Here is a 12,281-nt window from a genome sequence, read left to right as displayed (position 1 = left end):
TTATTTTCGATTATTTCTTACCTACCCCCCTAACCCCCACCCCTAAGGGGGCTAGAGGTGGCTTACCCCCACAGTGCTCGTCTCCAGATAGCAAATAATAAGTTTCAAAATTTGATTGAAATTGCTCCATTGGTTTAGGAGGAGATGTGTCATTTACACACATACATCCATCATCAGTCGCCCCCTCGCCCCCCACCCAAATGGGAGCAGAAATTTGAATTTTAAAAAATCTGGAGTGTCACTATCCACCTCAGCGACCCCCAAAACCTATGGATTCGACATTATTTTCGATTATTTTTTACCTGACCCCCCTAACCCCCACCCCTAAGGGGGCTAGAGGTGGCTTACCCCCACAGTGCTCGTCTCCAGATAGCAAATAATAAGTTTCAAAATTTGATTGAAATTGCTCTAGTGGTTTAGGAGGAGATGTGTCATTTACACACAAACATCCATCATCATTCCCCCCTCGCCCCCCACGCAAATGGGAGCAGAAATTTGACTTTTAAAAAAGCGGGAGTGTCACTATTCACCTCAGCGACCCCAAAACTATGGAATCGACATTATTTTCGATTATTTCTTACCTACCCCCTAACCCCCCACCCTTAAGGGGGCTAGAGGTGGCTTACCCCCACAGTGCTCGTCTGCAGATGGCAAATAATAAGTTTCAAAATTTGATTGAAATTGCTCCCGTGGTTTAGGAGGAGATGTGTCATTTACACACATACATCCACCATCAGTCCCCCCTCGCCCCCCACCCAAATGGGAGCAGAAATTTGACTTTTAAAAAATCGGGAGTGTCACTATTCACCTCAGCGACCCCAAAAACCTATGGATTCGACATTATTTTCGATTATTTTTTTACCTGACCCCCTAACCCCCACCCCTAAGGGGGCTAGAGGTGGCTTACCCCCACAGTGCTCGTCTCCAGATAGCAAATCAAAAGTGTTCAAAATTTGATTGAAATTGCTCCAGTGGTTTAGGAGGAGAAGTGTCATTTACATACAAACATAAAAACATACAAACATTCATTTTCATATATATATATAGATAGATAGATAGATAGATAGATAGATAGATAGATAGATAGATAGATAGATAGATATTACAATATAAGGACTTAATTATTGTTTATTTTTGTTATTTTACGCTTTTGCCTCTACTATAAAGAAATGAAAAATGTGGCGTATAGCGTTGTTCGGCAGCATACCTTAATCTACAAGTTCTTCGAAATTATTTAAAACTGAACAAAGCAAACAATTGATAGGGAATCTGCCACGTTGGTGGCAGCCCTAAATGCAGATGAATAATGATTGAGCGGGCGAGTTGGTCGTGTGGTTAGTAGCGCGCAGCTGTGAGCTCGCATCCGGGAGAGTGGATTCGAACCCACTGTCGGCAGCCCTGAAGACAGTTTTCCATGTACCTTAATTAAGGCCATGGCCGCTTCCTTCCCATTCCTAGGCATTTCCTCTCCCATCGTCGCCATAAGACCTACAGTATCTGTGTCGGTGCGACGTAAAAGAAATAGCAAGATTGATTGATTGATTGATTGATTGATTGATTGATTGATTGATTGATTGATTGATTGATTGATTGATTGATTGATTGATTGATTGATTGATTTTGGTTGCAAGAGAGCAAGAATTGAGAGAGATTGGTAAGGAAATTAAGATGATATCGAAGAAGCTAGCGCCAGTAAGTGGAAGAACTAGTTCGGGTGATATAAGCCGTCCTCAACTTGGCACTAAACCTTCAGGGTCTCGGAACACATCGCGCTAATTACAGAAACGTGTATCAGTTTCCACTCATCATAGAATATCTGCTTTAAGAGCATTATTATTCTTGTTAGAAATTCAGTAACAGGTTTTGGCTATAAAATGGGTGAATATCGCAACCTAATTTCTGTTATTGGGCATCCATAAAATGTGGCAGGATTTCTAAATGAAATGAAATGAAATATTTAAATATTAGGTATGAACACAGTGCTTATTACTGACAAACAACATATTTCTTGATAAAATATTTCATGCGGTTCAGGAATACATATATTTCGAAGATTTCTATTTCGAAAGAGAACACCAAAAGGCGGAGGGAGCGTGCTGAGCGCATTTAGCGATAAGTTTAGCCAACAAACTGCCATTTCCCGCGTTTCGCTCTGAACGTTAGTTGGAGAGCTGGAGTACGTGCACAAGTTCGTCGGATTAGTGCCAAAGTAACAATGAAAACTTCGTTAAGAACATCGTAACAGGCCATGAGACGTAGGTTTAAGTCCATGATATTGAAACAAATGTGCAGTCGTCGCACTGGGTGGGCAAAAGTCCTCTCCCCCCACAAAAGCACGCAGGAGTCGGTCAAAGATCAAGGTGATGACAGTATTTTTTTACTGCAAAGTCATTGTCCATTAGAAATTTGTACCAAGTGGTCAGATGGTAAAAAAGAAAGGAAGCCTACCAGGGAATTCTAGTGCGTTTGAGGTATGCTATGCGCAGGAAGGGGCCTGAATTGTGGAAAAACCAGACTTGAATATTGAATCATGACAATGCGCCGGCTCACGCGTCACCCTTGTTCGCAGATATCTATCAAAACATTACACTCCGTTCTGCCCCATCCACCGTATTCACCTGACTTAGTCCCAGCAGACCTTTTTCTGTTTCCAAAACTTAAAGCGACGTTGAAAGGACGTCGTTTCCAAACCGCAGAGGAGATTCACGACAATGTGAAAAGATATTTACGCGGCATCCCAGAAAGTATATTCCAGGAGGCTTTCGAAAAATATAAAGACGATGGTAACGGTGTATTGCCAGTAGAAGGGAGTATTTTCAGGTGGAGAATGCTTAAAATGTTGTACAATATGCGATAAAGATGGTATAACAAAAGTTCAATTTCTTTTCAAACACCCTTAATATGTGTTGTCTTCAGAATTGGACATTGACCTTTTACCCATTCCATTAGAATGACAAGTGCAATCCATGTATTTATTTTAATTTAATCTGTTACTACTGATTTATTTTATAAAGCTTCTGTAGACTAATATTATGTTTCCAGGTAGCACTATTATATTTACAGGCAGTATTATTAACCGAAGACAATGTCTTCAAGGTAGAGACTACGGCGCTTTATAAAAGTTGTTATCTAGAGTGGATGAACCAGAAAACGTTCTGCACCCACTTGACACTCTCGGTGAGCTTGTTTCAGCCAGTCTCGCTCCCATAGCCAACCCGGATGGAATTTAACTGGGGACGAAGGAGAGGGTTTACCCTCCCGCACAGAATGGATTATATCCATAGGAATAACAGGAGAGAGAGAGAGAGAGAAGAGAAGAAATGTTTATGTACACCGAGTGAGTTGGTTGTGCGGTTAGGCTTACGCAGCTATGAGGCAGGTAGTTTGCATTTGGCAGGTAGTGGGTTCGAACCTCACTCAGGCAGTCCTTAAGATGTTTTCCCATGGTTTCCCATTTACACTGCAAGGAAATGCTGGAGATGAATCTTCATTAACGCCACGGCTGCTTCCTTCCCACTCCTAGCCCTTTTCTATCCCATCGTCGCCATAAGACACATCAATGTCTGTGCGACGTAAAACAAATTGTAAAAAAATGCTTAAAATGCGTGTATAGACGAGATATAATGCGTGTTAAAATTAACGGTATGGTTTGTGAAGTTTAAAAGAGGTGCTGACAAATGTTGCCATCATCCTTCTTGTACCATATCCTCATCGGAGTTCGGCGGAGAAGAATGGGGGATACTTTTCTCGTAGATTCCGTAGCCAAGGTATTCTCCTTCTTCCTGAATCTGAAGCTGAAAGGATCTATAAGGCCTTTAGATGATTATTCTCCAGTTTTACCTCCATCCCTTTGTTCAGATGTTGAAGTACTTCAGTGTTATGTATTCTGTCGACTCATAATATTCTGAGAAGTCGGTAGTACCACATCTCGGAACATCGAAATTTTTGGTAGTGTTATCTTTTATTGTCTAGATTCCAGTACCATAAAGTAAGACAGAGAAGAAGATTTATAATGCGTATTGTTTAACAAGTACTTCGCTGTTCGGGCCCCAATGTGTCCCGAAAAATATTACTCTGATCCGTCGGTGCGAACTTCCAAAAATTGCTGAGTAACTACGTCCTAGTTATAAATTTCCGATAACTAATGTCAACATATTGTTCCTACTGATGTAAAGGTTCGAGGCATACTGCTAGTTTCGTTCGGCCCGTCGGTGACATGAAGGAATTTTTTTTTTTTGCACATTCCATTCAAATCGCTTCGGGTCACCCGGTGTTCGGATGGTTGCCGCGAGAATCATTTGCGTGATTACTGCGAATGAAGCCTAGGCCTATAATGTTTCTGCCTTCAGATGGCAGATTGTTGTTTAATACGAGGAGTACTACTCTTCCGACATTTCGTGTAACCTATTACTTTCTACATTGCTCTCAGGTAAGCAAATATAAGTTTTCAGATTTGTATTTATTAGAGTAGTTATTTGTATATTTGTTATCTTCCGTAGATAATATTTACAAGCAAGTTCACGTCCTTTTTTAGGCATGGAGCCTTCATATTCTGGCACACTGGTGGCACTGAAGAGAAAGAGATTTAGGACGGCACTTTATCCAGAAAGAATTGCTCATTATTTTAAAAAAATGTTGACAGTGACCGTGATTTCTCTTCAGTATCTTTTGGTGACCCTAAGTACAGCCTCGTCTTTTGTGATATCATATTATTACTAAGCTTATATGAAAATAACAAGCATACGCCTATTATATTCCCATTAAAACAGATCAATGAACGAGAAACTGACATTTAATTCTGGGGTCATTTTTGGGTCACGCACTTGTTCAATCTGGAAACTGTCGTAGGGGTAAATACATCGGAAGGTCTGTTCAACAATAACGCACACAATAAGTGCTCCAGTATTATTTTGAATTTCATAGTAGGTGCTAACCACATTCAAAATCGTCAGGTCACCAGTGAACAGAACCGATAATAACTGAAGGCAGCATCCGGTCACCGGTGGGCCGATACGACTTAAAATTAAGTTACGAAAATTCACTGCCGCAGGGAATGTGTTAAAGGGGCCTAACACCTGGGCGGAGATTTATATTAGAGTCCCTGTTACAGAGGACTTTACTCACACTCTTGAATGCTGTCATTGCCTGGTCAATCCGAGACCTCATTTCGACAGCATTATTCCAGATGTGATCAAGTACGCAGCGGAGATACTTAAAGCGTTGGACTGGGTCCAGTGATGTACCAGCTACTGTCATGTTTACTGCTTAAATTACATGTTTGCTTACGACCAATAATTTGGTCCTTTCGTTGTTTAAATACATACCTGCTGCAGCACTGTGCTTAACCACACAGTTTGGTGATATTTGTAGATCTTCAGTACTTTCTGCAAGCAGATGCGTGTTTCTTAAAACGAGGGTTGTGGTCATAAATGTATTCTTCCATGACCACGTCACTAATTTCTGAATTACCGGGCGTTGGCCGTGCGGTTAGGGGCGCGCGGCTGTGAGCTTGCATCCGGGAGATAGTGGGTTCGATTCCCACTGTTGGCATGCCTGAAGATGGTTTTCCGTGGTTTCCCATTTTCACACCAGGCAAATACTGGGGCTGTGCCTTAATTAAGGCCACGGCTGCTTCCTTCCAACTCCTAGACCTTTCTTATCCCATCGTTCCCATTAGACGTATCTGTGTCGGTGCGACGTAAAGCCACTAGCAAAAAAAATTCTGAATTAGTGAGTATATTGAAGTCTACAATCTAATAATCTCAGAAACAAGACGGCCACTACAGCAAAATCTGGGGATATAATCAGAGGAGTCTCAAAACATAGGTCTAGGAAATATATGATTTCTTCCAAAGAGGCTTATTTAAATGTAGCGCCAATTTTTTCCACACTTTTCAATTGTAACCTCCTTGGGTTATTCTCATTTCGATTGCACAGCACTATCGTAACCCATCCAGATTTTCTTTGAGTGATTAACAAATATGTGAGCTTCGACCTGAAACCAATGGTAGACACTTCCACTATTGTTCACATATTTAGCAGTCGGAGTCTGCACAGCTACGGGTTCGTCATGTGCATGACGTGAGAACGGGGTTATGAATCAAAGGTCCAATTGTATAGTTCAGTTCTCTTTGGTCGCCTGGGGTTTCACTGCCGCAGGAACACATCGTTTATTAACACAGACCTGTAGTCCATTTGTAGTATCTAGTACATGAAAAGCCTTGTTATCACGTAACACGATCTCGGAATAATAATAATAATAATAATAATAATAATAATAATAATAATAATAATAATAAACATCTCTGAAAAGGATGCTTTTGCATCGCGCATGATTAAAATGGAAACAGCTTATCAATTGACCAAAGTCGTTAACAAAGGAATGACCATAATTATCTACGAACGTAAAACTCAGACATTATTGTACTGCCATAAGATGAGGGGTTTTGTATACAGCGGAATGCCTTGCTATGTAAAAGAAAGGCCAGTAGACAAATTGGAAATTAAAGAAAGAAAGAAAGAAAGAAAGAAAGAAAGAAAGAAAGAAAGAAAGAAGGGAAGCAAGGTTTTTAAGGAAAATTCTTGGCCCAACTAAAAACAAAGATGAATATAGACGTTTGCATAATCATGTGCTGTATATTCATGTCCAGAAGATCTCTTATGTCATTCGGAGAAGGAGAATTGCATTTTATGGCCACTTGCTAAGAATTAAACCAACACGATTATGGAACTGGATCTTTACCTATTTTGTAGGTAGGAAGATCCAGCCAACTTGGTTCAAAGAGGTGGAAAGGGACCTACAGGAGATGGGGATCGCTTATGAAGATATGCATATTTATATTGTAGATATTCACTACTAGAGTTTTTAGCAAAGGCCAACTTGAAGACGGGAAAGACGTGGATGTGGTGGGTAAGACAGGAGCAACACCGGCAAGGAAAGAAGGAACACTGGGCAAAGATCAAATCCCAGAGAAAATAGCTGAAATAACTTGGTCCTTAGTAGGTCGATACGAACAAAAATTAATAAAAATAATAATAATAAAGACAACATTGAAACGGCATATGGGACAATTTCACAGGTATATTTTTAAAAAAATAATTTAAATAAATAATTCTTCCTTCGGGATTAGACATTTTGGTCAATACAGAAAGCGTCTCAAAAGTTCAGAGGGCATTTAGACTGACATGATATCGCTACAATAAACGAATAATGTCACGCAATGCTAAATTGAAACATTACAAATCAGTTATTCTACCGGAAGCTCTATATGAATCAGAAACCTTAACTTTAGGAGGTCATTCTAAAATTGCAGATGTTGAAAAACAAGAACGTAAAATTCTAAGAAAAATTTTCGGCCCCAGACAATAAAATGGAATTTGGATCAAAAGGCGAACTGCAGATCTCTATAGTTACACACATAGTTTCAAGAATACTGTACGTGGGAGAGGTTTGACATTCGTTTGGACACCTTTTTAGGATGGATAATAATAGACTCAATTAAAGGTTGTTCAGTGTAATAAATTTCCAAAACAGGAGAACAAATTGGCTGGAGGAAACAAGAGGAGACCTGAATGACTTCAACATCGTGGAAGACATCTGGAGAAATCGCGAATTCCTCTGGACCTCATTAACGCACATTCGTGGTGAAATCTAGCAGCAGGACTGGTACAAGGTGGTCAGAAGAATGGAAGAGGCAACAAATTGAGTTCTATCTTTTTCTTGCTACTTGCTTTACGTCGCACAGACACAGATAGGTCTTATGGTGACGATGGGACAAGGAAGGGCTAGGAGTGGGAAGGAAACGGCCGTGGCCTTAATTAAGGTACAGCCCCAGCATTTGCCTGGTGTGAAAATGGGAAACCACGGAAAACCATTTTCAGGTCTGCCGACAGTGGGATTCGAACCTACTATCTCCCGAATACTGGATACTGGCCGCACTTAAGCTACTGCAGCTATCGAGCTCGGTCAAATTGAGTTCATGAAGAGGTTTAGAAAGAATAGGAAGGCGAAAGTCATCAATCCAATGAACAACTTCCAACGCGCTCTATGAATGCGCATAACGAAATAATAAGAATAAGAATAATGAACAAACGGTCAATATCGTTCCAAGCAAAAATCAGGCACTACACAACTGTAATTGAACCAGAGGTATTATATGGATCAGAATGGTTAACGTTGTAGAAACGAGGTGAGCAAGGGCAACTGAGAAAGAAGAAAGAAAGAAAGAAACAAACAAACAAACAAACAAACAAACAAAGAAATAATGAAAGAAAGAAAGAAAGAAAGAAAGAAAGAAAGAAAGAAAGAAAGAAAGAAAGAAAGAAAGGAAAACGCTTAATCGTTTTGTGTCACTAAAAGAATTAAGATATTTGGATGAAAAAAAAGAAAATAATACCTCTACCGCAATATACATAAAATTAAAGACCCAATTAAAAAACAAAGACTACAATTTTATTGTTATCTTCACAGAATGAACGACGTCAGACTAACTAAAACATACATTTCCAAATTAGAACACACCGCCGGTTAGATGGAAGAGATACGATGCTATCTACAATGAATGAAAGTCGCGGACGTCATAATAAATAGCAGGATGGTCTTCTGGTGACACATCACTTCTGCGTGTTGCTTTTTTCTTTTTTTGTCAACCTGGGAGAGTGTTATCGGAGGAACAGAGGTAGACGATCATGTGACGTATGAAGAAGTTCTGGAAAGAAAGGGAAAATTTTAAAAAATGTACCATAGTCTTATGTTTTAAGTATCTAATAATTGGGCAAATTCTTTAATAAAAATAATCACTATCAAGATTGTAAGATATGTCGATTGAGAAGAAGGGAGGGATGTTCCTCAGAAAGATTTTGGGATCTAAGAAAGTATGTGAGGGTTTTGTTTTCCACCAGAGGTCAACAAAGAACTGTACGCAAGAGTACAATAATATCACCACCCTTATGAACAGCGAAGATTAAACTTGCACAGTCATCTGAAGAGAATAAACCCGAAGAGGCTGGTACACAAATTACTCACTTTACAGGAAAAATGGAAATCGCGTTCCGGATGGCTGAAGGAGCTGCACAAAGACATGCGGGTAGATGATATAAAAGAAGAGGACTTAATGGAGAGGACCATGTATAGGAAGAAAGTTGCAGGGTTGGGGATGATACGGAGAAAGAACCGGCTAAACAGCGGAATATCTCGGAGGAAGTACGACTGAAAAGGAGTGTGAGCTTGAGAAACGTTTGGTTACAATGTAAACAAAAGTGTAGTCTAGGAAAGAGAGGCAAGTACAGTAGCTTGTATAACCGGAGTCCACAGTTGGCTGCATAGATGTGAAGAATAACAATAAGAAGGTTTATAAAAATGTGCTTGCCCTGAAACAATGAAATTCCTCATTACTTAACAGTCGTCAAACCTGAAGCTCTTTATGCTTCCAAAACCCTCAATTTTAATTTTAAAAATATAAAGGAACGATTAGAGATTAAAGAAATAAAAATCATGAGAGAAAGAATTTAAAATGGAATACATTACCCAAACCCAACTCGGAAATATACTTAAAAATACCTAAACTTATTAATGCAATGAGAAGCGTTTTGGAAAAAGTAAATATCAATAGAATTAGTTATCAAATACACAAATTTTTGCAAATCAAACGTACAAGATTAAAAAGGTATAAGCAAGTAGAGGAAGACGTCACTGAATTAGGATCACCAAATCTGCGGGATAGAAATGCAATCAGGAAAATTGTTCGTAGAAGGGAATTTGAGGAAGACGAGAAGAAACCAACACGATGTACTTGGTCAGAGGAAGGGAAATTACAACCGTGTTTGAAACTATTGCGCAAGGAGGAATGCTCAACAAATATTGATTCTGCGTGGTCCTAAGTTACCCATTCGCGCAGAATAATAATGCATTTTATCACGAACAACAAATAGAATATTTTCCGAATTTTTATTGATAATGGAGAAGGCAGTAGCCCTAAAACATCACATAATGCGTTGAGTAATAGCGGCGATTCCATTTATAAGACAAAGGGAGTTAGAGACCCGCGGGCTGTCGATAATGGAAAACGAAATCTCTTCTCTTAGAATTGCTTACAGATAGAAGTGCATTTTATTATACTAAAATTTCATCTATTTTTACGAAGTTCCGTAGCTCAATTCGCAAATTATTTGCGGCATACTGAAAATATGTTTCCTCCGGAAGCACGTGGCAGTAATGCGAAGTACAACCATTCCCAGCTAAACCAGGACAGAATGAGGACTATCTCCGAAGGTATTGTACGCTGCAGTTCCTTGCCCAAAGCAGGACGAAACTGCCCCTGCTACAATATACTGTAGTTCCTCTACCCACTGGCTTGGTATTCCGACTGAAGAATCGCAAAAACCGTTGTTCATCATACCTCCCTTATTATCTTCTCCTTAAAAATGCGGCCTGTCTATTCTTCCTGTAAATACACCTTGAACTGGTACGCATCGAGTGTCTCCAGCGTAACAATTCGATTTTCCCACTTATCTCCATTATTATCCGTCGTACAATGAATATGTACAACATATGACGTAAACAATCCCCGGACGGCTCGTGCATTTTAATCACGACTGATTAATTCTTCTGGATCGGGGACTGGTTTGTGTTTGTCCCAAAACTTTCCTCTTCATATTCAGACAACATACTACACTACCAACTACCACAGAAACACACAATAGTGATTACATCCCTCCATGTAGGGTTGCGTCAGGAAGGGCATCCGGCCTAACACAGGGCCAAAACCATATGTTCCATCCCAAAAGTGTGGGAAAAGAGGTAGAGGAAGGATATGACGTAAGAAGTCGCAAATAGCAATTCCTACAATTAGTATTATATACAATTATTTGATGCTGCTAATATTAAAGAATCTGTGTAGGAATAAGGACTTTGACATCCCTATACATCCATGTTCCCTATAACAAAACCCTGGAAGATTCCTAATTCGGAATTTGGATGGCTTATATTTTGCCTTTTTTTTCTAGTTTTAGAAACAAAGTGACGGACACCAAAATTAAAAGAACGTCGATGTTCCGAGATGTGGTATTCTCAAAACTAACATGGGATGATAGACTGCATAACGCTGAACTACTCCAACAGCTGAACAGTTGAACTATATATTTAATTGATAAGATGTATATATTTAATCACTGATAGGTCATTTTAAAATTAATATGTGTATGTATATATAGGGTTTTATCATCCATTTCAATCATCATTTCATTTCTTTGTATCGCGGCTATAACGTATTCTGAACGAACAAATTATTCGGTAAAGTATTTCAACATCATGCATATTTACAACTTGCAGTAAATTTTCCAATAGCCGTTGTGAAGTGACCAGAGTCAGCAGGCTAATTTCAGCCCAATTTCAGGAAAAGTACGCCATCTAGGTTACGAGAGACCTTACCCTCTCTACCTCATGAAGAGACAGTTGATACATTATTAACACCCACTTTTCAAACTCCGCTTCGGGACGCTTTATTTCAGCGGGAAAGTTCAGCCTATGCGAATGAACGTAATGAAGCAACGTGATGGATTCACAGCTATATATCGGAGAAGGGATGAGACCTCGAATCTTACTGGACCATGTGATATGGCTGATGGAAGAAGACTTTTGAACCGATATATACCACCGACAAGGGCTGGAGAGGACATTCAGATTCTTATTAGCATTAGCAGTCGTTTTCACATTCATACTCGTATTCTTACTCGTGAGCAGATTGTCACTTGTATTCGGACATTCTGATTCTGATTCTCACGCTTGGAAGATACTCTTACTACGATTCTACGTCTACACATCGGAGAAGATTTTAACTTAGTTCACTTCGCATCTGAGTATATTCTACTCAAATGTTACTATAATTGGGACTTGTTATCTCAATGACGAGAGGTAGTCAACGGGAGACCGGTTCTGACTAGTATAGGGGAGGAGAGCTTTTATTATGAATTTAGCTACGCTACTATTCCGTAATACGGAAGAATACAAATGTATTCTCTCCATGAACATAACCCATGGTGGTTTTGCACTTAAAATTAGGACTCATTACGACTTTATGTAGAAGTAGGACTGGAATCCAACAACAGATGAGGCAGCCCGTACGAGAGATCCACCCATCTTCAGCTTCAAGACAACAGAGTCTACATATGGTGAGCTTATGGCATAAGTTACTGCAAGTCTTCGCGCAACAGTTCATTTTCTTAAAGTTAATTTCATTCAATTTTTCTTTTGCTTCCGTAAGTTCAGATGTCGTTAAAACGCC

The sequence above is a fragment of the Anabrus simplex genome, chromosome 5 (assembly GCF_040414725.1).
Source record: "Anabrus simplex isolate iqAnaSimp1 chromosome 5, ASM4041472v1, whole genome shotgun sequence".
Lineage (NCBI taxonomy): Eukaryota > Metazoa > Arthropoda > Insecta > Orthoptera > Tettigoniidae > Anabrus > Anabrus simplex.
Note: the sequence above shows the minus strand (reverse complement) of the source record.